The sequence below is a fragment of the Anomaloglossus baeobatrachus genome, chromosome 8, assembly GCF_048569485.1.
Source record: "Anomaloglossus baeobatrachus isolate aAnoBae1 chromosome 8, aAnoBae1.hap1, whole genome shotgun sequence".
In the NCBI taxonomy this organism is placed as follows: domain Eukaryota; kingdom Metazoa; phylum Chordata; class Amphibia; order Anura; family Aromobatidae; genus Anomaloglossus; species Anomaloglossus baeobatrachus.
The window spans coordinates 262,902,819-262,926,098 of NC_134360.1; the positions used below are offsets into that span (position 1 = coordinate 262,902,819).

A 23,280-nucleotide genomic window follows, 5' to 3' on the forward strand; every position below is an offset into this window, starting at 1 on the left:
GAATTGCACTTTTTTTTGCAATTTCACCGCACTTGGATTTTTCCCGTTTTCCAGTACAGTGTGCGGCAGAATGAATGGTGTCGTTCAAAAGTACAACTCGTCCCGCAAAAAAACGCGTCATATGGATGGAAAAGAGTGATGGCTCTAGGAGAAAAGGGATGAAAATACGGAACCTCGCCCTGGGCTGAAGGGTAATGTTATGGCGGATTGTAATGATCCCGGTTTGCACATCGCCTCCCAGCCTGATTACTGCACACAGGTGATCGGCCTGGCCCTCATCGCTCGCCCTCATCGCTCGCCCTCATCGCTCGCCCTCATCGCTCGCCGTCACCTTCCTGGCGCACCTCTGAGTTTTTTGTTTTGTTTTCCCATCGGAATGTAAAGAGTTAAAAGTGTTTGTGGCCCGCGTGCACCGCTGTGTTTTAAACTAAAACCCACGCCCCTTTACAATCAGTAACCACGCCTTTTAGGGCGGTCTTGTCCTAAACACGCCCGATGATTGGGCGGAGTATTGGCCACCGTACAAAGCTTTCTAGACCCATAACTCCTCCCTCCGTCCAAGGTTTAGTATTAGGCGGGGGCGCGCACGTTACGTCTCCCCGCCCACTCGCCGCCTCTTGTGTTTTGGCCCCGCCCCTTCTCAGCATCGGTAACACAAGGCCGGGGAGGCGGGGGCGCGCACGGCGCTGTGCCGGCGTCTGAATGAGAGAGAGAAGAGAAACGGACGGAGAAGAACGGCCCGGAGCTCCGGGAGCGGCGCGCGCTGGGCGGAGAGGCCGGAGCTGTGCAGGTAACCGGGGAGCGGCGGGTAATGGCGCGGCCCGGAGCCGCTCCCAGCGCTGCTGGTGACAGGGAGACACAGGCCCGGGCTCCGCCGGCAGCTGCATGGTGTTATGGACACTAATAACTGGGGAACTGCGCGTCTCAGCATGTCACCGGACCGCCGAGGGTTAAATAACGTGTCCAGGACCGGACCAGATACCGGACTATCGGAGGACCACAACGCCCAGCATGGCTGCTGCTGACTGGCGGAGCTGCTGGGGGCTGTAGTGATGGAGGTGCAGCTGGAGCTGTCTGGGCATGCTGGGGGTTGTAGTGATGGAGGTGCAGATGGAGCTGTCTGGGCATGCTGGGGGTTGTAGTGATGGAGGTGCAGCTGGAGCTGTCTGGGCATGCTGGGGGTTGTAGTGATGGAGGTGCAGCTGGAGCTGTCTGGGCATGCTGGGGGTTGTAGTGATGGAGGTGCAGATAGAGCTGTCTGGGCATGCTGGGGGTTGTAGTGATGGAGGTGCAGATGGAGCTGTCTGGGCATGCTGGGGGTTGTAGTGATGGAGGTGCAGATGGAGCTGTCTGGGCATGCTGGGGGTTGTAGTGATGGAGGTGCAGATGGAGCTGTCTGGGCATGCTGGGGGTTGTAGTGATGGAGGTGCAGATAGAGCTGTCTGGGCATGCTGGGGGTTGTAGTGATGGAGGTGCAGCTGGAGCTGTCTGGGCATGCTGGGGGTTGTAGTGATGGAGGTGCAGATGGAGCTGTCTGGGCATGCTGGGGGTTGTAGTGATGGAGGTGCAGATGGAGCTGTCTGGGCATGCTGGGGGTTGTAGTGATGGAGGTGCAGATGGAGCTGTCTGGGCATGCTGGGGGTTGTAGTGATGGAGGTGCAGATAGAGCTGTCTGGGCATGCTGGGGGTTGTAGTGATGGAGGTGCAGCTGGAGCTGTCTGGGCATGCTGGGGGTTGTAGTGATGGAGGTGCAGATAGAGCTGTCTGGGCATGCTGGGGGTTGTAGTGATGGAGGTGCAGCTGGAGCTGTCTGGGCATGCTGGGGGTTGTAGTGATGGAGGTGCAGATGGAGCTGTCTGGGCATGCTGGGGGTTGTAGTGATGGAGGTGCAGATGGAGCTGTCTGGGCATGCTGGGGGTTGTAGTGATGGAGGTGCAGCTAGAGCTGTCTGGGCATGCTGGGGGTTGTAGTGATGGAGGTGCAGAAGAGCTGTCTGGGCATGCTGGGGGTTGTAGTGATGGAGGTGCAGATGGAGCTGTCTGGGCATGCTGGGGGTTGTAGTGATGGAGGTGCAGATGGAGCTGTCTGGGCATGCTGGGGGCTGTAGTGATGGAGGTGCAGATAGAGCTGTCTGGGCATGCTGGGGGTTGTAGTGATGGAGGTGCAGATGGAGCTGTCTGGGCATGCTGGGGGTTGTAGTGATGGAGGTGCAGATAGAGCTGTCTGGGCATGCTGGGGGTTGTAGTGATGGAGGTGCAGATGGAGCTGTGTGGGCATGCTGGGGGTTGTAGTGATGGAGGTGCAGATGGAGCTGTCTGGGCATGCTGGGGGTTGTAGTGATGGAGGTGCAGATGGAGCTGTCTGGGCATGCTGGGGGTTGTAGTGATGGAGGTGCAGATGGAGCTGTCTGGGCATGCTGGGGGTTGTAGTGATGGAGGTGCAGATAGAGCTGTCTGGGCATGCTGGGGGTTGTAGTGATGGAGGTGCAGATGGAGCTGTCTGGGCATGCTGGGGGTTGTAGTGATGGAGGTGCAGATGGAGCTGTCTGGGCATGCTGGGGGTTGTAGTGATGGAGGTGCAGATGGAGCTGTCTGGGCATGCTGGGGGTTGTAGTGATGGAGGTGCAGATGGAGCTGTCTGGGCATGCTGGGGGTTGTAGTGATGGAGGTGCAGATAGAGCTGTCTGGGCATGCTGGGGGTTGTAGTGATGGAGGTGCAGCTAGAGCTGTCTGGGCATGCTGGGGGTTGTAGTGATGGAGGTGCAGATAGAGCTGTCTGGGCATGCTGGGGGTTGTAGTGATGGAGGTGCAGATGGAGCTGTCTGGGCATGCTGGGGGTTGTAGTGATGGAGGTGCAGATAGCGCTGTCTGGGCATGCTGGGGGTTGTAGTGATGGAGGTGCAGATGGAGCTGTCTGGGCATGCTGGGGGTTGTAGTGATGGAGGTGCAGATGGAGCTGTCTGGGCATGCTGGGGGTTGTAGTGATGGAGGTGCAGCTGGAGCTGTCTGGGCATGCTGGGGGTTGTAGTGATGGAGGTGCAGATGGAGCTGTCTGGGCATGCTGGGGGCTGTAGTGATGGAGGTGCAGATAGAGCTGTCTGGGCATGCTGGGGGCTGTAGTGATGGAGGTGCAGATAGAGCTGTCTGGGCATGCTGGGGGTTGTAGTGATGGAGGTGCAGATAGAGCTGTCTGGGCATGCTGGGGGTTGTAGTGATGGAGGTGCAGCTGGAGCTGTCTGGGCATGCTGGGGGTTGTAGTGATGGAGGTGCAGCTGGAGCTGTCTGGGCATGCTGGGGGTTGTAGTGATGGAGGTGCAGCTGGAGCTGTCTGGGCATGCTGGGGGTTGTAGTGATGGAGGTGCAGCTGGAGCTGTCTGGGCATGCTGGGGGTTGTAGTGATGGAGGTGCAGATAGAGCTGTCTGGGCATGCTGGGGGTTGTAGTGATGGAGGTGCAGATGGAGCTGTCTGGGCATGCTGGGGGTTGTAGTGATGGAGGTGCAGATGGAGCTGTGTGGGCATGCTGGGGGTTGTAGTGATGGAGGTGCAGATGGAGCTGTCTGGGCATGCTGGGGGTTGTAGTGATGGAGGTGCAGATGGAGCTGTCTGGGCATGCTGGGGGTTGTAGTGATGGAGGTGCAGATAGAGCTGTCTGGGCATGCTGGGGGTTGTAGTGATGGAGGTGCAGATAGAGCTGTCTGGGCATGCTGGGGGTTGTAGTGATGGAGGTGCAGATAGAGCTGTCTGGGCATGCTGGGGGTTGTAGTGATGGAGGTGCAGCTGGAGCTGTCTGGGCATGCTGGGGGTTGTAGTGATGGAGGTGCAGCTGGAGCTGTCTGGGCATGCTGGGGGTTGTAGTGATGGAGGTGCAGATGGAGCTGTCTGGGCATGCTGGGGGTTGTAGTGATGGAGGTGCAGATGGAGCTGTCTGGGCATGCTGGGGGTTGTAGTGATGGAGGTGCAGATGGAGCTGTCTGGGCATGCTGGGGGTTGTAGTGATGGAGGTGCAGATGGAGCTGTCTGGGCATGCTGGGGGTTGTAGTGATGGAGGTGCAGATGGAGCTGTCTGGGCATGCTGGGGGTTGTAGTGATGGAGGTGCAGATGGAGCTGTCTGGGCATGCTGGGGGTTGTAGTGATGGAGGTGCAGATGGAGCTGTCTGGGCATGCTGGGGGTTGTAGTGATGGAGGTGCAGATGGAGCTGTCTGGGCATGCTGGGGGCTGTAGTGATGGAGGTGCAGATAGAGCTGTCTGGGCATGCTGGGGGTTGTAGTGATGGAGGTGCAGATAGAGCTGTCTGGGCATGCTGGGGGTTGTAGTGATGGAGGTGCAGCTGGAGCTGTCTGGGCATGCTGGGGGTTGTAGTGATGGAGGTGCAGATAGAGCTGTCTGGGCATGCTGGGGGTTGTAGTGATGGAGGTGCAGATGGAGCTGTCTGGGCATGCTGGGGGTTGTAGTGATGGAGGTGCAGATAGAGCTGTCTGGGCATGCTGGGGGTTGTAGTGATGGAGGTGCAGATAGAGCTGTCTGGGCATGCTGGGGGTTGTAGTGATGGAGGTGCAGCTGGAGCTGTCTGGGCATGCTGGGGGTTGTAGTGATGGAGGTGCAGATGGAGCTGTCTGGGCATGCTGGGGGTTGTAGTGATGGAGGTGCAGATGGAGCTGTCTGGGCATGCTGGGGGTTGTAGTGATGGAGGTGCAGATGGAGCTGTCTGGGCATGCTGGGGGTTGTAGTGATGGAGGTGCAGCTGGAGCTGTCTGGGCATGCTGGGGGTTGTAGTGATGGAGGTGCAGATAGAGCGGTCTGGGCATGCTGGGGGTTGTAGTTTCCCCACCAATGGGAAGCCCTGATTTGGAGCGCAGTGGTGTGCAGCGCCCCTCCTGTGTGGAGATGCTGCACGGTCCGCTCTGCAGCGTACATACATGCGGAGTTTTTCTTTGCTTCCGTCTGTAGGTGTCGGGGGGTTGTTGTAGGGTCTGTTCTGGAGCGTTTTTCTCGTGTTGGGGAATGCGCAGCATTTTACAGGAAAATGAATGAGATTTGACTTTGTCATCAGTTCTGGAGGTTCTGTAAGTAATGTGGAACCTCAGTATTTTATATACCGTGATCCCCCTCCAGACACGGATCAGCGTGTCCTGTGCTCATGTGCTGTGTGTTTGAATCCTAATCTATTGTCCTCTGGTATCAGACCTTTCAGGCAGGGGAGAGGCAACTAGTGATTAGAGGCAGGAAGTCCAGAGAATACCCCCCTCCCTCCTGGACTAACCCTAACCCTAATTAAGCCATTGATACTTTCTTCCATATGGCAGCATTACAAGCTGTAGATTTAGGGGACATTTTGGAACAGTGTTAAAAATGTTATGTTAACAATGTTAAAGCCTTTTTTCCAATCTATCGTAACCTGTCTCTTGTACAATACGTGATGCATTAAAAAACAAAAAACCTTTAGAATTCAGACTACAAATCTTCTAACTTCAAAATGGGAATCTGGCAGCTGCAGGGATATGGGGGGGCGTGAAAAAAGCCTGGCCTTCTCGTTTTTTATTCTGTGCTGGTTTGCTTTTCCATTGCTGAAGTGATGACAGGACCACGGCAAGGACTGTTGGATATTGGAGCAGCAGATGATTCATTGGCATAAGCTTTTTTTTTTTTTTTTTCTTCCCAGGTCGCTCCAATTTTGTGATGTAAATGTTTATGCTTGGGTCGCCCTAGAGAGTTTGATAGTTTAGGACTTATTCACTTGTGACAAATACATGTTAGATTATCCGGCGCAGTATTGTGTGCAACATCATAAGGCCTCGTTCAGACATGCATTTATAAGTTCTGATTTTTTTTTTTTCTTTTTGCAGACCATGTAAAATCTGCATTGTATGGTTTGTGTGCATGTTGCGTAGTGTCCATGCTGAAAAATCTGCAGCGATTTGGCAGTGCATGTGCACTCCAAATCGCTGCAGAAACACTGTGTAATGGATGCAGTGTGTCTGCAGAATAGATACTGACTTCATGCGCTCGGGATGCTGCCTCTCCCATAGACAGAGCGGGAGCAGCATCCAAAGCGCAGGAATAAGTGACGTACTGCATTTTTGAACACAGAGATTTTGTCTAATTTTTGACTCTCAAATCGCTGCGTTCAAAAAAGCATAGTGCGCACGGATTATGCACAATCTTCACAGATTGTGCTGGGAACGCAGGATACATGCAGTTACGTTACAATGCAATATGCAGTGTAAACGCATGAAATTACGCAATGTGCGCACTCAGCCTTACAGTCCCTTGTGGACAAACCCTCTGGAGTTTCCTTGAATGGTTCATGTTGGGTATGTATACTAGTATATGTGCACAGAATCAGGACTCGCTGCCTCCTGAGCGCGGCGGGTCCACGCCTGCGGGGCCGTGAGCCTCCTCCGCAGGAGACCGCAGCTGCTTATGCCCACAATCCGGGCTCAGACAGTTGCGGTCTCTCCCTTCGGAGAACACTTATTTTTCTTACTGGATCTGTTTCAAATGGAAGATAACAAATGACTATTGAAGGATCCATTTTCCATAGACTTCAATGTTAAATAAACAAATATCAGTTTTTTTTAAAAACGGACCAAGAAGTTGTCTGCATAAGTCATAACTTTTTTTGCCAGCGGATTGTTGCAGAAACAGTGTTGTCAGGAATAAAAGCTGCATAAAATTCCGGCGTTTTTACTTTATTTTTTCTCCCCCCTTTGTTTGACTGGGTGAAACCCCCCCACTGCGAATACGCTGAAAAGTATCGCCATACTGCAGACTTGGAAAGAAGCATTTGAAGCCTCAAATCTGCACGCAAGAATTAAGCGCATGAGATATCGGAAATCTCATTCATGTGGCTGGAGCTGTGATGTTCTGTTTTTCCCGTGTGAAAAGCCCCTCAATGTATGAACAAGCCCTAAAGGTGTTATCCTTGTCAACCATGCGAGCCTATGGCACATTGTGTACATTACATGAGACACCTGCAGCCGGCAAACTGCTGCTAATCACCGGCTGCAGGTTTGCCGGGGGTTTAATAGCCCGTATTGACTACGCACAGAACTATTGGTAATACATTATCAGTGCTCTCAGCAGAGCAGGTCTTTGCCACCGAGAACAATGAATTTCTAATTTTACATTGCCTGTCATTAGGCTAGGTCATCAATGTTTGATCCACCGGGGCCTGACACCCTGCACCCCGCCGATCAGCTGTTCTTGGGCCCAGCGGCAGAAGGCGGACGGAAATGCTCAGTTCTGGAGCTGCTCCGTCTTCTGATAGCGGTGTTGGCCGGGTACTGCACATTAGCCTACTATTGATCTGAATGGCAGGCAGATGTGCAGTACCTGGCTGTAGTCACTATCATAACTGAGCATTTGCTGCTGGCACCGCGAACAGCTGATTGGTGGGGTGCGGGGTGTCGGACCCCGGGCGATCAGACATTGATGAACTATGTGCGCACTTTGCGGTTTTTTTCATGTGTTTCCGTAGCGTTTTCAACTGCAGCGTTTTAATGCCAAAATGCACGCATTTGGATTTTCAAGCAAAGTCTATGGGAAATTGTGATTTTTTTTTTTTTTTTTTTTTTTTTTTTTTTTTTGTGCACACAATGCTGTTAAAAATGCAGCGTTTTAGTTGCAGCAAATTTGGCAAAAACTCAGCGTTTAAAGAAGCAGCATGTCAATTGTTTTTGCCATTTGGACAGCGTTTTGCTAACATTGAAGTCAATGAGTCAATGAGAAGTTGCAAAATGCAATCTACTTAAAAAATCTAGCGTTTTACATGCTTTTTTGATGCAAAAAACATGCTTTTTGGACCAATTAAATGCATGCGTTTTTGATAAAATATTAATGGCATGATATGTCTCTTTACACACAGTCTGACAAATTTAAGAAAATCAATAAATGTAATTTTATGCATAAATATTAGCACACAGTTATCATTTTAATAAAATAAGCCATTTTATGTATGACTTTAATCTTGATATTTGTTATCGTGTTTTTCCTTTTTTTGTTTGTTTATACTTTATTTAGCATTGTATTTATAGTCAAAACGCATCTGATTTTAAGCAGTGAAAAAGCAAGTAAAACACGGTAAAAACACAAGCGTATTTATAGCGTTTTTGTGGTCGCAACCAAATTTGACAAAAACCATTTCTGCCAGGGGATGCTTGTTGAACTGCACCAACCTCGACGCAGAGTGCGCACATAGTCTTAAGGCCCCGTCACACTAAGCAACATCGCTAGCAACATCGCTGCTAACGAACAACTTTTGTGACGTTGCTAGCGATGTTGCTGTGTGTGACATCCAGCAACAACCTGGCCTCTGCTGTGAGGTCGCCGGTCGTTGCTGAATGTCCTGGCCCCTGCTGTGAGGTCGTTGGTTGTTGCTGAATGTCCTGGCCCCTGCTGTGAGGTCGCCGGTCGTTGCTGAATGTCCTGGCCCCTGCTGTGAGGTCGCCGGTCGTTGCTGAATGTCCTGGACCATTTTTTAGTTGTTGCTGTCCTGCTGTGAAGCACAGATCGCTGTGTGTGACAGCGAGACAGCAACAACTAAATGTGCAGGCAGCAGGAGCCGGCTTCTGCGGAGGCTGGTAACCAATGTAAACATCGGGTAACCAAGAAGCCCTGTCCTTGGTTACCCGATATTTACCTTTGTTACCAGCCTCCGCCGCTCTCACTGCCTGTGCTGCCGGCTCCTGCTCTGTGCACATGTAGCTGCAGGACACATCGGGTAATTAACCCCATGTGTGCTGTAACTAGGAGAGCAAGGAGCCAGCGCTAAGCGGTGTGTGCTGCTCCCTGCTCTTTGCACATGTAGCTGCAGGACACATCGGGTAATTAACCCGATGTGTGCTGTAACTAGGAGAGCAGGGAGCCAGCGCTCAGTGTGCGCTGCTCCCTGCTCTCTGCACGTGTAGCTCCGTGCGCTGGTAACCAAGGTAAATATCGGGTTGGTTACCCGATATTTACCTTAGTTACCAAGCGCAGCATCTTCCACGCGGCGCTGGGGGCTGGTCACTGGTTGCTGGTGAGCTCACCAGCAACTCGTGTAGCCACGCTCCAGCGATCCCTGCCAGGTCAGGTTGCTGGTGGGATCGCTGGAGCGTCGCAGTGTGACATCTCACCAGAAACCTCCTAGCAACTTACCAGCGATCCCTATCGTTGTTGGGATCGCTGGTAAGTTGTTTAGTGTGACTGGACCTTTAAACTAGTGGAGAACCCCTTTAAGCGAGCTGATGCCTAATCCGCACTGATATTGATAAAAGCGGATTTCATCTAGAGAACGGTGTATGTGGAATAGTTCATATGTGCAGCCTGTACAGATCCTGTGTACACATGTGTGGACGAGCGCCCAGAGGCGTGGCTTATGGAGCCACACCTGCTACCGTCCATGTAACGCGACCCTGGAACCTGTGCACTTCTCTCCAGCCTATTAGTTCCCAAACTGGCCTCCATTGTGATCCTTTGTGGCTGGATCCTGTCCTGTTGTGTGATCGCGTCCAGCCTGATTGTGCTAATGATCTAATAGGCATTGTTGATGTGTTTTATTTCAGGTGCATTTTTGGGAGTTTGTGGGGCGCACCCATGTGTGCAGATTTTGGATGGCAGCCCACATCATTGTGACACCTGACATATGTGATCTGCAATATTACTGTAATAAAAAAAAGTAACACTGCAAAAACGCCTTGTGTGATCAAAACCCTAAAAGGAGCAGTAAACTGCTGATGGCTTCTGGTGCAATGTAGTCTCCTAGGACTTTGCTACCAGTGCAATATTCGGTATCCTTTTCTTCCGGTAATCCAGTGCAATATATAGTATCCTTTTCTTCCGGTATTCCAGTGCAATATACGGTATCCTTTTCTTCCGGTATTCCAGTGCAATATACGGTATCCTTTTCTTCCGGTATTCCAGTGCAATATACGGTATCCTTTTCTTCCGGTATTCCAGTGCAATATATGGTATCCTTTTCTTCCGGTAATCCAGTGCAATATATAGTATCCTTTTCTTCCGGTATTCCAGTGCAATATATAGTATCCTTTTCTTCCGGTATTCCAGTGCAATATATAGTATCCTTTTCTTCCGGTATTCCAGTGCAATATACGGTATCCTTTTCTTAAAAAAAAAAAAAGTCTTGAGGCTGCAATTCACATGCTTGTAATGTTGCATGTTTATTGAACAATTGTCACAGCTCAGTTTTTTGGTGTTTTTTGTCTGTTATCTTGCTTTAATGCAAGTTGGGGGTGCAGCCCTCCTGATACTGAGGCTGAACCTGCTTCTCACTTTTTGCTGTGTATTTAATCTGGGACACAGCTAACCACTTTACCATCCATATTGAAGTTTTGACATGACACAAGTCAGGTACAGAATATGATTTTAACTTTAGTAGGTTAGGGACTATCTCAGATGGGTACACCGTGACGAGGTGAGACAGCTTCTTACCTTTTTGCAAAAATGTATTTACTAAGTACCCTGTTTATTAAGCACTTGCAATTTATTTATTTATAGTCAGGGTATTTTTTCCACAATTTTCTCCTTGTTTTTTTTCTGGTATCCTTTTCTTCCGGAATTCCAGTGCAATGTACGGTATCCTTTTCTTCCGGTAGTCCAGTGCAATATACGGTATCCTTTTCTTCCGGTAGTCCAGTGCAATATACGGTATCCTTTTCTTCCGGTATTCCAGTGCAATATACGGTATCCTTTTCTTCCGGTAGTCCAGTGCAATATACGGTATCCTTTTCTTCCGGTAGTCCAGTGCAATATACGGTATCCTTTTCTTCCGGTAGTCCAGTGCAATATACGGTATCCTTTTCTTCCGGTAGTCCAGTGCAATATACGGTATCCTTTTCTTCCGGTAGTCCAGTGCAATATACGGTATCCTTTTCTTCCGGTAGTCCAGTGCAATATACGGTATCCTTTTCTTCCGGTAGTCCAGTGCAATATACGGTATCCTTTTCTTCCGGTAGTCCAGTGCAATATACGGTATCCTTTTCTTCCGGTAGTCCAGTGCAATATACGGTATCCTTTTCTTCCGGTAGTCCAGTGCAATATACGGTATCCTTTTCTTCCGGTAGTCCAGTGCAATATACGGTATCCTTTTCTTCCGGTAGTCCAGTGCAATATACGGTATCCTTTTCTTCCGGTAGTCCAGTGCAATATACGGTATCCTTTTCTTCCGGTAGTCCAGTGCAATATACGGTATCCTTTTCTTCCGGTAGTCCAGTGCAATATACGGTATCCTTTTCTTCCGGTAGTCCAGTGCAATATACGGTATCCTTTTCTTTCGGTAGTCCAGTGCAATATACAGTACAGTATCCTTTTCTTCCGGTAGTCCAGTGCAATATACGGTATCCTTTTCTTCCGGTAGTCCAGTGCAATATACGGTATCCTTTTCTTCCGGTAGTCCAGTGCTTTGTGTGGGATGCATGTATCTGCTACTTCCGACTCTGCTGCGGTTTTGTCTTGTGTGCATTGATGGCTGTTTTTCTTATCTCGGTCAGCGTTGACCCTTTTCTTGCACTCAGCTGTCACTTTATCTCCTTAGTCCTTATGCTCTTTCTCCTTTTTTTTTCTTCATCATCCGTTAATGTGATGCCTATTAATTAATTGTGTCCTCCGTCTTGCTGTGCAGTATATAAAATGCATGCGTATCTATTTAGCGGTGTAATCGCCAGGGAGGTGGCGTTCAGGAGCAGCACCTGTCCCCGGCGCTTTTCTACATTTAGTTGCATTGACAGGTCACAATTTGTCAGGAAATTACAGTTGGGGGCGGAGGGGGAAGCTTCTGTCCTCACAGCTGCGGCTGTCTGGTGTCTGGTTACCCGGACTAGATACTAGGGGCACAGATGGTCTTAAGTCACCAGGGACGCTTAGATTAATGTTGGTGAATAGACGGTGGGCTTAGGCGGCATTATCGTAATCCTGGCAGCGCTGTGTAGAATTTTCAGTATTGAGATACATATTTTTTTTTTCTTTCCCCATTCAATGTTAATTTGTCAAGTGATGGCTCAATTACCAGGTTGTGCCTTGCTGGGGGCCAATGTATGTATTTCTACATCTTTATTTGTTAGGTTTTTCTATTTACATATAGGTTTTTCCTTTTAGCAATACCATATTTTCAGTAAAATTCCTTTAATCTGGCATCCACTAGTCCAGACATTTTTGATAGTCCAGAACTTTTGAGGCCATGTTCCCATGTAGAGTGAGGCTGCTTTCACACATCCGGTTTTTGCTGAGCGGCACAATACGGCGCTTTGCCGCCGGTTGCGTTTGTTTCCGCATAGACTTGCATTTGCGCCGTATTGTGCCACATGGCCTTGCGTTGCGTCCATTTTTTGCCGGATGTGGCATATTTAGCCCATGCGACAACCGGATGAAACGTTGCCTGGCACGTTTTTTGTGCGGCGAAAAAACCATATCGCGCCGGATCCGTCGCGATGCGGCGCGATTTACAATGCAGGGCTATGAATGCCGCGTCCGTCAAACGGAGGGGCTGCATGGAAAAACTTATGCAACTGATCCGTTTTTTTCGACGCATCCGTTGGATAGGTTTTTGAGCCAGATTGAGCCGCACTACAAAAACCGGATGTGGGAAAGCCGCCTTAATGACGCACTTTTCCACTGCGGTTTTGCTTTCTTTTTTCTCTTGGTGCAATACCAGCATGATCTTATTGTGTTTTTGCTGTTTTGTTTTCTTTTTTTTTTTTTTTTTTTAACTCACATTTCCCGATTTTTGGATGCATTTTTAGTGCAGATGTGACGCAACAGGTTTTTTTTTTTTTTAGTGTGTGTGTGTGAAATATAATGTGTACATAGACAGATATGGCATATACAGTACTCTCCTACAGCAGCTCTTTCTGATGTCCAGCACATTCTGCTTCTCTTCTCGGTGACGTCACCGCTCTCCAGTATCTCCGGTGTCGTCCTGCGCGTTGTGCTCCTCTTCTTGGTGACGTCACCGCTCTCCAGTATCTCCGGTGTCCAGCGCGTTGTGCTCCTCTTCTCGGTGACGTCACCGCTCTCCAGTATCTCCGGTGTCCTCCTGCGCGATGTGCTCCTCTTCTTGGTGACTTCACTGCTCTCCAGTATCTCCGGTGTCCAGCGTGTTGGGCTCCTCTTCTCGGTGACGTCACCGCTCTCCAGTATCTCCGGTGTCCTCCTGCGCGTTGTGCTCCTCTTCTTGGTGACGTCACCGCTCTCCAGTATCTCCGGTGTCCAGCATGTTGTGCTCCTCTTCTTGGTGATGTCACCGCCCTCCAGTATCTCCGGTGTCCAGCGCGTTGGGCTCTTCTTCTTGGTGACTTCACCGCTCTCCAGTATCTCCGGTGTCCAGCGCGTTGTGCTCCTCTTCTCGGTGACGTCACCGCTCTCCAGTATCTCCGGTGTCCAGCGCGTTGGGCTCTTCTTGGTGACTTCACCGCTCTCCAGTATCTCCGGTGTCCAGCGTGTTGTGCTCCTCTTCTCGGTGACGTCACTGCTCTCCAGTATCTCCGGTGTCCCCCAGCGCGTTGGGCTCTTCTTCTTGGTGATGTCACCGCTCTCCAGTATCTCCACGCCCTCCAGTATCTCCGGTGTCCAGCGCGTTGTGCTCCTCTTCTCGGTGACGTCACCGCTCTCCAGTATCTCCACGCCGTCCAGTATCTCCGGTGTCCAGGGCGTTGGGCTCCTTTTCTTGGTGACGTCACCGCTCTCCAGTATCTCCGGTGTCCAGCGCGTTGTGCTCCTCTTCTCTGTGATGTCACCGCTCTCCAGTATCTCCGGTGTCCAGCGCGTTGTGCTCCTCTTCTCGGTGACGTCACCGCTCTCCAGTATCTCCACGCCGTCCAGTATCTCCGGTGTCCAGGGCGTTGGGCTCCTCTTCTTGGTGACGTCACCGCTCTCCAGTATCTCCGGTGTCCAGCGCGTTGTGCTCCTCTTCTCTGTGATGTCACCGCTCTCCAGTATCTCCGGTGTCCAGCGCGTTGTGCTCCTCTTCTCTGTGACGTCACCGCTCTCCAGTATCTCCGGTGTCCTCCAGTGCGTTGGGCTCTTCTTCTTGGTGACGTCACCGCTCTCCAGTATCTCCACGCCCTCCAGTATCTCCGGTGTCCAGCGCGTTGTGCTCCTCTTCTCTGTGACGTCACCGCTGTCCAGTATCTCCGGTGTCCAGCGCGTTGGGCTCTTCTTCTTGGTGACGTCACCGCTCTCCAGTATCTCCGCTGTCCAGCGCGTTGTGCTCCTCTTCTTGGTGATGTCACCGCTCTCCAGTATCTCCACGCCCTCCAGTATCTCCGGTGTCCAGCGCGTTGGGATCTTCTTCTTGGTGACGTCACCGCTCTCCAGTATCTCCGGTGTCCTCCGGGGGGGGGTGGTATTTGGGAGCCACCTATACACACTCGAGGGTCCATCTACCTTAATTGTGGTGTATGGCAGACATTCTTCCCATTCACTTGTATAGCCCTGGGCTGAGCGAAATCTATTGTTTGACTTAGTGGTGGGCAATCGTGGCATCTGAGAGCCGCTGCCCAGAATGTGCATATGCAGGGTCTCCAGCCGTTATGGGGGCGCTCCGCTGTCTCCTTGCTCTGAGTTTATAATCGCAGTGCGCTTCATATTAGAGTGTGTGTGGTGTGTACTCGTGGCTATATTTGCAAATAAAATCTTTTTGTAGAAATGTGAAATATTTGGCCTCTGTGATTCTAATCCCTGTGATACTCTAGCAGATATCGTGGCTGTAGTACAATCGTGGCTTTAGTACAATCGGGGCTGTAGCGCGGCTGTCCGGGGCTGTAGCGCGGCTGTCCGGGGCTGTAGCGCGGCTGTCCGGGGCTGTAGCGCGGCTGTCCGGGGCTGTAGCGCGGCTGTCCGGGGCTGTAGCGCGGCTGTCCGGGGCTGTAGCGCGGCTGTCCGGGGCTGTAGCGGCTGTCCGGGGCTGTAGCGGCTGTCCGGGGCTGTAGCGGCTGTCCGGGGCTGTAGCGGCTGTCCGGGGCTGTAGCGGCTGTCCGGGGCTGTAGCGCGGCTGTCCGGGGCTGTAGCGCGGCTGTCCGGGGCTGTAGCGCGGCTGTCCGGGGCTGTAGCGCGGCTGTCCGGGGCTGTAGCGGCTGTCCGGGGCTGTAGCGGCTGTCCGGGGCTGTAGCGGCTGTCCGGGGCTGTAGCGGCTGTCCGGGGCTGTAGCGGCTGTCCGGGGCTGTAGCGGCTGTCCGGGGCTGTAGCGCGGCTGTCCGGGGCTGTAGCGCGGCTGTCCGGGGCTGTAGCGCGGCTGTCCGGGGCTGTAGCGCGGCTGTCCGGGGCTGTAGCGCGGCTGTCCGGGGCTGTAGCGCGGCTGTCCGGGGCTGTAGCGCGGCTGTCCGGGGCTGTAGCGCGGCTGTCCGGGGCTGTAGCGCGGCTGTCCGGGGCTGGAGCGCGGCTGTCCGGGGCTGGAGCGGCTGTCCGGGGCTGGAGCGGCTGTCCGGGGCTGGAGCGGCTGTCCGGGGCTGTAGCGGCTGTCCGGGCTGTTTCTGGGTAATATCTGGAAGAGATGGCGGTGCAGGCTACACCGGAGATTTCTGGATCCTCGCTGTGCCGATTGTTTGCCAGTAATCCGGTCATTCAGAAGTCACACAGTGACACTGATGCTGGCAGCGAGGAGGATGCTCTTATTATATACACTAAGGACGGGAACCAGAAATTGTCAAAAGTTCCTGTAAATTTGTCATTTAATTGGGGGAGGAAAATAACGTGTGTCACTTCCGCGTGTTCTTCTTCCTTCCGACTAAAAATCCCATAGGGACAGATTTGTTCCCATCCTGGAAGGCTCGGGACGTGATGCCCCCTTCTTACTGATTTGCAACATTGGGAACTAGGATTTTTTTTTTTTTTTATCTTTTTCCACCCAGTTGTTTTTGTCCATCTTAACAGTAACAGAAATATTAAAGCATCTTTTGATTGTTTTTTTTTTTTTACTTGTCAGGTGCAATATGCAGTGCGAACCACGAGCAGTTCCGGGTGCAAACTGCTAATTCCTGCCTAACCGTCCCTGTATCTAGTCGTATACATAAAGAAAAAGTATTTCTTAAGATTTTTTATCATATGCTAATGGGCGCAGGGACTAGTCACAAAGAAGTCAGGCTATGTGCGCACGTTGCGTTCTGTCCCTGCAGAAATTTCTGCAGCGATCTGAAGAGCACACGTGCGCTTAAAATCACTGCAGAAAATGTCCGTAGTGAAAAAAAAGCCGATTCCATGCGCTCTGACTGCAGCCCCTCCCATAGACCGAGCGGGGGCTGCAGGCAAAGCGCACGGAAGAAGTGACATGTCACTTCTTAGAACGCACGCTTCGGGCAGCAGTCGAAGCGCTGCGCTCTAAGACGCCTCGTGCGCACGTCTCCTGCATAATCTTCATAGCCTACAACAAGCCTACAACCTACAATAGCCTTCAGCCCAGTAGACCACTGCGCAACCAGCTCTGTCCTTACCTATTGTACCATCACCCATTCCCTGTAGACTGTGAGCCCTCGCGGGCAGGGTCCTCTCTCCTCCTATACCAGTCTGTCTTGTACTGTTAATGATTGTTGTACGTATACCCTCTTTCACTTGTAAAGCGCCATGGAATAAATGGCGCTATAATAATAAATAATAATAATAATAATAATAATAATAATAATAATAATAATAATAGATTGTGCTGAGGACGCATGCAGTTACGCTGAGATGCGCACATAGCCCCCCCCCCCCCCCTCCCCAGACTAGTCCTCCCTTTTAGCACTGTGGGCATGCTCACATGCTATTCAGTGCAGCATCACCAGCGGTGACACACGTACTCGTATCTGCTATCTCCGCTATTCAGAACTCCTGGCACTTCCGGTCATGCGCACTGTGAGGCCAGGTGTACGAGTCCCAGCTTCAGCGAAGTCTAGTACGCATGACCGGAAGTGCCGGGACTCCTGAACAGCAGAGATAGCGGATGCAGGTACGTTCGTCACCGCTGGTGATGGCATTGAATAGCATGTTAGTACACACCTGTGGGCATGCTAAGAGGGCAGACTAGTCGGGGGAAGTAACGCCCTTGTGACTAGTCCCCTCGCTCATTAGCATATCATTAAGGCTTTAGAAATCCTTTTTCTATAGATCTATGCTAGTGTATACAGGGACTGTTAGGCCAGGATTAGCAGTATACACCCAGCACCGCTCGTGGTTCTCGCTGTATATTGCACCTGACAGGTTCCCTTTAATTACACTTCTGTTTCACTATTGTAAAACTAACAGGCATCTTTTTAGGTCTTGCATCCAGAACCCCCCCTGTCTGGTATGGCTACCCATGAGCACCCCAATACTGGAGTTGTGGGGGGCATCAGTGGTGTAGAATTGAGAAGTTAACATGATCTTCATCCGTGAAGTGGTGACCCGGCTATGAGACTGCAGAGGTGCTCACGTGGCTCCTAGACGTGCAGATGTGTGTATGGGGGTCCCAGGCTGATGGGAATAACCTCTTATTGGGGTGATGAGCGCTTTCTGCTACTTGCTAATTCCATTAGGACAGAATATGTCAGGAGCAATATTTTCATATTTGATGGTGGCGGGTGCCAAGTGCTGGCCGCGAGCCTTTCTGGCCGGTCCCAGCCTCGCACCACGTGTGTTCTGCTCTGAAGCCGCCGGCTTTGTTTAGACAAGTTGGGAAAAGTTTGAGATCTAAGTGGCCGTCCAAGGCCGGGGACCGTTCTTGGCAGCTGCAGTTCTCATGACGGATCCTCTACCCACTCCCCTGAGTCATGCACGGGATGTCGACCGACTGTTCTCATGACAAATGAAGACTTATTTTTGGCAGTTTGCTAACAAATTAATTCGGCAGCATTTTCTATATTCGCCCTGTGATATCTTGGCTTTTTTTATTTATTGGTGCGTCCACATTGGACTTGTGCACTTTTGATTTGCACAGCCTCCACCTTTTGCTTTTCAAGAGATGGCATCCACTGGGGAGGAAACTGCAGGGTTAATGGTCAAGAATAAATTAAAATTTCACCTACATTTACAAATTAAAATACATACATTATTAAATTGATGTTATACCTGATGAGGCTGGTGTACTTACTTAGAAAATCCATCTGTGAGTGGATGTATAAACATATTAAAAGGAGTATACAACTGTAGCTGGACGCCTAAAATTCCCAGTCTAATATCAAGTAGGAAAATAATAACAGCCGTTCTGACAATTCCAGAGTAAATTCATCAGCCTCATCTGGTCCAAGACTCGGTGACTAATGAGTGTGGTTTGTAACGTGAAATCTAATGATGGATCTGCTTTACGCCTTGTGCGTGTTTCATGGTTTCATCTACGGTACTAAAGGGAAGTTATGAAAGTCGTCATTCAGTGATAAGTGGCACAAAAAGTGCATTAGGAAATTACAAAACTTTCTCTGACACTTCGTGTTATATTGCAGACGCCGGGTGCAGAGCTACAACTTGCTATGGAAAATGGTCAACAAACTGGTCGCAAACACTCGTCTCCACTCTCAGAATCTGGTTCTGTTTCAAGATGTTGCCCCAATTAAAGTTTTAAATATATCTTTCATTCACTAATCTACCTGTATAAGCAAAGCCCCATTATTGTCCCCTGTCACGATGGGAGAAAACGTGCTAAAATGCAGAAAAAACCTCATCACTCGACTAATGAATCCCACATCACTGTGGTCTCCTATCTTGTAAACTTAGTGACCAGAGGCTTACAATGGAACTACTCCTGTGTGCTCTATGCTTGGGATGGGCTGCACCTCGGGAGGGGGCCGCTAAGCGTGCGTGTGGCAAAAAATGGCAAGAAGATTAGAGGAGTAGTGATGAGCGAGCACTACCATGCACGGGTGCTCTGTACTGGTAACTAGTGATGAGTGGGCACTACCATGCTCGGGTTATCAGTACTGGTAACTAGTGATGAGCGGGCACTACCATGCACGGGTGCTCTGTACTGGTAACTAGTGATGAGCGGGCACTACCATGCTCGGGTTATCAGTACTGGTAACTAGTGATGAGCGGGCACTACCATGCTTGGGTGCTCAGTACTGGTAACTAGTGATGAGTGGGCACTACCATGCTCGGGTGCTCAGTACTGGTAACTAGTGATGAGTGGGCACTACCATGCTCGGGTGCTCAGTACTGGTAACTAGTGATGAGCGGGCACTACCATGCTCGGGTTATCAGTACTGGTAACTAGTGATGAGCGGGCACTACCATGCACGGGTGCTCTGTACTGGTAACTAGTGATGAGCGGGCACTACCATGCTCGGGTGCTCAGTACTGGTAACTAGTGATGAGTGGGCACTACCATGCTCGGGTGCTCAGTACTGGTAACTAGTGATGAGCGGGCACTACCATGCTCGGGTGCTCAGTACTGGTAACTAGTGATGAGCGGGCACTACCATGCTCAGGTGCTCAGTACTGGTAACTAGTGATGAGCGGGCACTACCATGCTCGGGTGCTCAGTACTGGTAACTAGTGATGAGCGGGCACTACCATGCTCGGGGGCTCAGTACTGGTAACTAGTGATGAGCAGGCACTACCATGCTCGGGTTATCAGTACTGGTAACTAGTGATGAGTGGGCACTACCATGCTCGGGTGCTCAGTACTGGTAACTAGTGATGAGCGGGCACTACCATGCACGGGTGCTCTGTACTGGTAACTAGTGATGAGCGGGCACTACCATGCTCGGGTTATCAGTACTGGTAACTAGTGATGAGTGGGCACTACCATGCTCGGGTGCTCAGTACTGGTAACTAGTGATGAGCGGGCACTACCATGCTCAGGTGCTCAGTACTGGTAACTAGTGATGAGCGGGCACTACCATGCTCAGGTGCTCAGTACTGGTAACTAGTGATGAGCGGGCACTACCATGCTCGGGTGCTCAGTACTGGTAACTAGTGATGAGCGGGCACTACCATGCTCGGGGGCTCAGTACTGGTAACTAGTGATGAGCGGGCACTACCATGCTCGGGTTATCAGTACTGGTAACTAGTGATGAGTGGGCACTACCATGCTCGGGTGCTCAGTACTGGTAACTAGTGATGAGCGGGCACTACCATGCACGGGTGCTCTGTACTGGTAACTAGTGATGAGCGGGCACTACCATGCTCGGGTTATCAGTACTGGTAACTAGTGATGAGTGGGCACTACCATGCTCGGGTGCTCAGTACTGGTAACTAGTGATGAGCGGGCACTACCATGCTCAGGTGCTCAGTACTGGTAACTAGTGATGAGCGGGCACTACCATGCTCGGGTGCTCAGTACTGGTAACTAGTGATGAGCGGGCACTACCATGCTCGGGGGCTCAGTACTGGTAACTAGTGATGAGCGGGCACTACCATGCTCGGGTTATCAGTACTGGTAACTAGTGATGAGCGGGCACTACCATGCTCGGGTTATCAGTACTGGTAACTAGTGATGAGCGGGCACTACCATGCTCGGGTTATCAGTACTGGTAACTAGTGATGAGCGGGCACTACCATGCTTGGGTGCTCAGTACTGGTAACTAGTGATGAGCGGGCACTACCATGCTCGGGTGCTCAGTACTGGTAACTAGTGATGAGCGGACACTACCATGCTCTGGTGCTCAGTACTGGTAACTAGTGATGAGCGGGCACTACCATGCTCGGGTGCTCAGTACTGGTAACTAGTGATGAGCGGACACTACCATGCTCGGGTGCTCAGTACTCGTAACTAGTGATGAGCGGGCACTACCATGCTCGGGTGCTCGGTACTGGTAACTAGTGATGAGCGGACACTACCATGCTCGGGTGCTCAGTACTCGTAACTAGTGATGAGCGGGCACTACCATGCTCGGGTGCTCGGTACTGGTAACTAGTGATGAGCGGGCACTACCATGCTCGGGTGCTCGGTACTGGTAACTAGTGATGAGCGGGCACTACCATGCTCGGATGCTCAGTACTGGTAACTAGTGATGAGCGGGCACTACCATGCTCGGGTGCTCAGTACTGGCAACTAGTGATGAGCGGGCACTACCATGCTCGGATGCTCAGTACTGGTAACTAGTGATGAGCGGGCACTACCATGCTCGGGTGCTCGGTACTGGTAACTAGTGATGAGCGGACACTACCATGCTCAGGTGCTCAGTACTGGTAACTAGTGATGAGCGGGCACTACCATGCTCGGGTGCTCAGTACTGGTAACTAGTGATGAGCGGGCACTACCATGCTCGGGTGCTCAGTACTGGTAACTAGTGATGAGCGGGCACTACCATGCTCGGGTGCTCGGTACTGGTAACTAGTGATGAGCGGGCACTACCATGCTCGGATGCTCGGTACTGGTAACTAGTGATGAGCGGGCACTACCATGCTCGGGTGCTCAGTACTGGTAACTAGTGATGAGCGGGCACTACCATGCTCGGGTTATCAGTACTGGTAACTAGTGATGAGCGGGCACTACCATGCTCGGGGGCTCAGTACTGGTAACTAGTGATGAGCGGGCACTACCATGCTCAGGTGCTCTGTCTGTACTGGTAACTAGTGATGAGCGGGCACTACCATGCTCAGGTGCTCAGTACTGGTATCTAGTGATGAGCGGGCACTACCATGCTCGGGTGCTCGGTACTGGTAACTAGTGATGAGCGGACACTACCATGCTCGGGTGCTCAGTACTCGTAACTAGTGATGAGCGGGCACTACCATGCTCGGGTGCTCGGTACTGGTAACTAGTGATGAGCGGGCACTACCATGCTCAGGTGCTCTGTCTGTACTGGTAACTAGTGATGAGCGGGCACTACCATGCTCAGGTGCTCAGTACTGGTAACTAGTGATGAGCGGGCACTACCATACTCGGGTGCTCGGTACTGGTAACTAGTGATGAGCGGGCACTACCATGCTCAGGTGCTCTGTCTGTACTGGTAACTAGTGATGAGCGGGCACTACCATGCTCGGGTGCTCTGTACTGTAACTAGTGATGAGCGGGCACTACCATGCTCGGGTGCTCAGTACTGGTAACTAGTGATGAGCGGGCACTACCATGCTCAGGTGCTCAGTACTCGTAACTAGTGATGAGCGGGCACTACCATGCTCAGGTGCTCAGTACTCGTAACTAGTGATGAGCGGGCACTACCATACTCGGGTGCTCGGTACTGGTAACTAGTGATGAGCGGGCACTACCATGCTCGGGTGCTCGGTACTGGTAACTAGTGATGAGCGGGCACTACCATGCTCGGGTGCTCGGTACTGGTAACTAGTGATGAGCGGGCACTACCATGCTCGGGTGCTCAGTACTGGTAACTAGTGATGAGCGGGCACTACCATTCTCGGGTGCTCAGTACTGGTGTAGTGCTCATGACTGGAAGTCTGGGGACTTCTGATCAAGCGCACTCAGCTGAAAACCAGCAATGCCAGCGGAGAGGTGAGTGACATGTCTGACGCTCCGCCTTCATTAGCATGGTTGCACGCCCACAGTGGCCCACAGGGGCATGCTTACATGCTAATTGGGCCGATTAGCAAACAAAAGTAACGCCCTTAGGACTAGTCCCTGCGCTCATTAGCATAAGATAACAGATCTTTAGAAATCCTTTTTCGATAGATCTCTTTATCTATGCTAGTGTATACAGGGTCGGTTAGGCCAGGATTAGCAGTATACACCCAGCACCGCTCGTGGTTCTGGGTGTATATTGGACCTAACAGGTCCCTTTAAGAGTAAAATCTGTCCACTTCTTAGGGGATGTGCGCACGTTGTGTAATTGCATGCAGTTACGCTTCGTTCTGCACCGCAGCGTAACAGCATGCGTCCTGCGTCCCCTGCACAGTGTATGGAGCTTGTGCAGGAGCCGTGCGCACGTGGCATATTAGAGCGCAGCGCTTCGGCTGCTGCCCGGATTCCTGCGTTCTAAGTGACATGTCACTTCTTTCATGTGGTTTGCATGCTGTCTATAGGGAGAGGCAGCATGAAGAGCGCACGTTCTCTGCCGGAACCATGCGCTTCAGAACGGAGCTTTTCAGCTGCGCTCTGAAGCGCACCTTTTAGGTGCGGTGCAGAGCGCACACGTGCACACATTAATCTGATGCTTAATGCGTTTCTGCAGTGTCGCTCTGTGGGAACCTTATCCCAAGAACGATGCGTAGAAGTATCTAGAAATGATACGAAACCGTCAGTAAAGAAGATCCTTTCTGCAAAATATCATCCGTGACACATTGTCTATGTACACTGTGACGGCCTTCATTTGTGATTGTAGGGTCCGCACAGGACAGGACGTGCCCCGGCCCCCCAAATCCTCCCCCCGGCCCCCCAAATCCCCCCCCCGGCCCATCATCCAGACACATTATGTGCAATTACCTGCGTCAACGTGACAGAGGG

At 51.3% G+C, this 23,280-nt stretch overlaps 1 protein-coding gene across 1 annotated transcript in view; it reads left to right on the plus strand.

Annotated features, from left to right (window-relative positions):
- The first annotated feature begins 629 nt into the window (after positions 1-629).
- The window catches only part of LOC142250102 (ras-specific guanine nucleotide-releasing factor RalGPS1-like), a 203,531-nt gene continuing 180,880 nt past the window's right edge, over positions 630-23,280 (plus strand). Inside the window, exon 1 of the mRNA XM_075322166.1 lies at positions 630-790. The gene's annotated coding sequence lies outside the window, so the exon portion shown is untranslated. The remainder of the gene's footprint in view (positions 791-23,280) is intronic.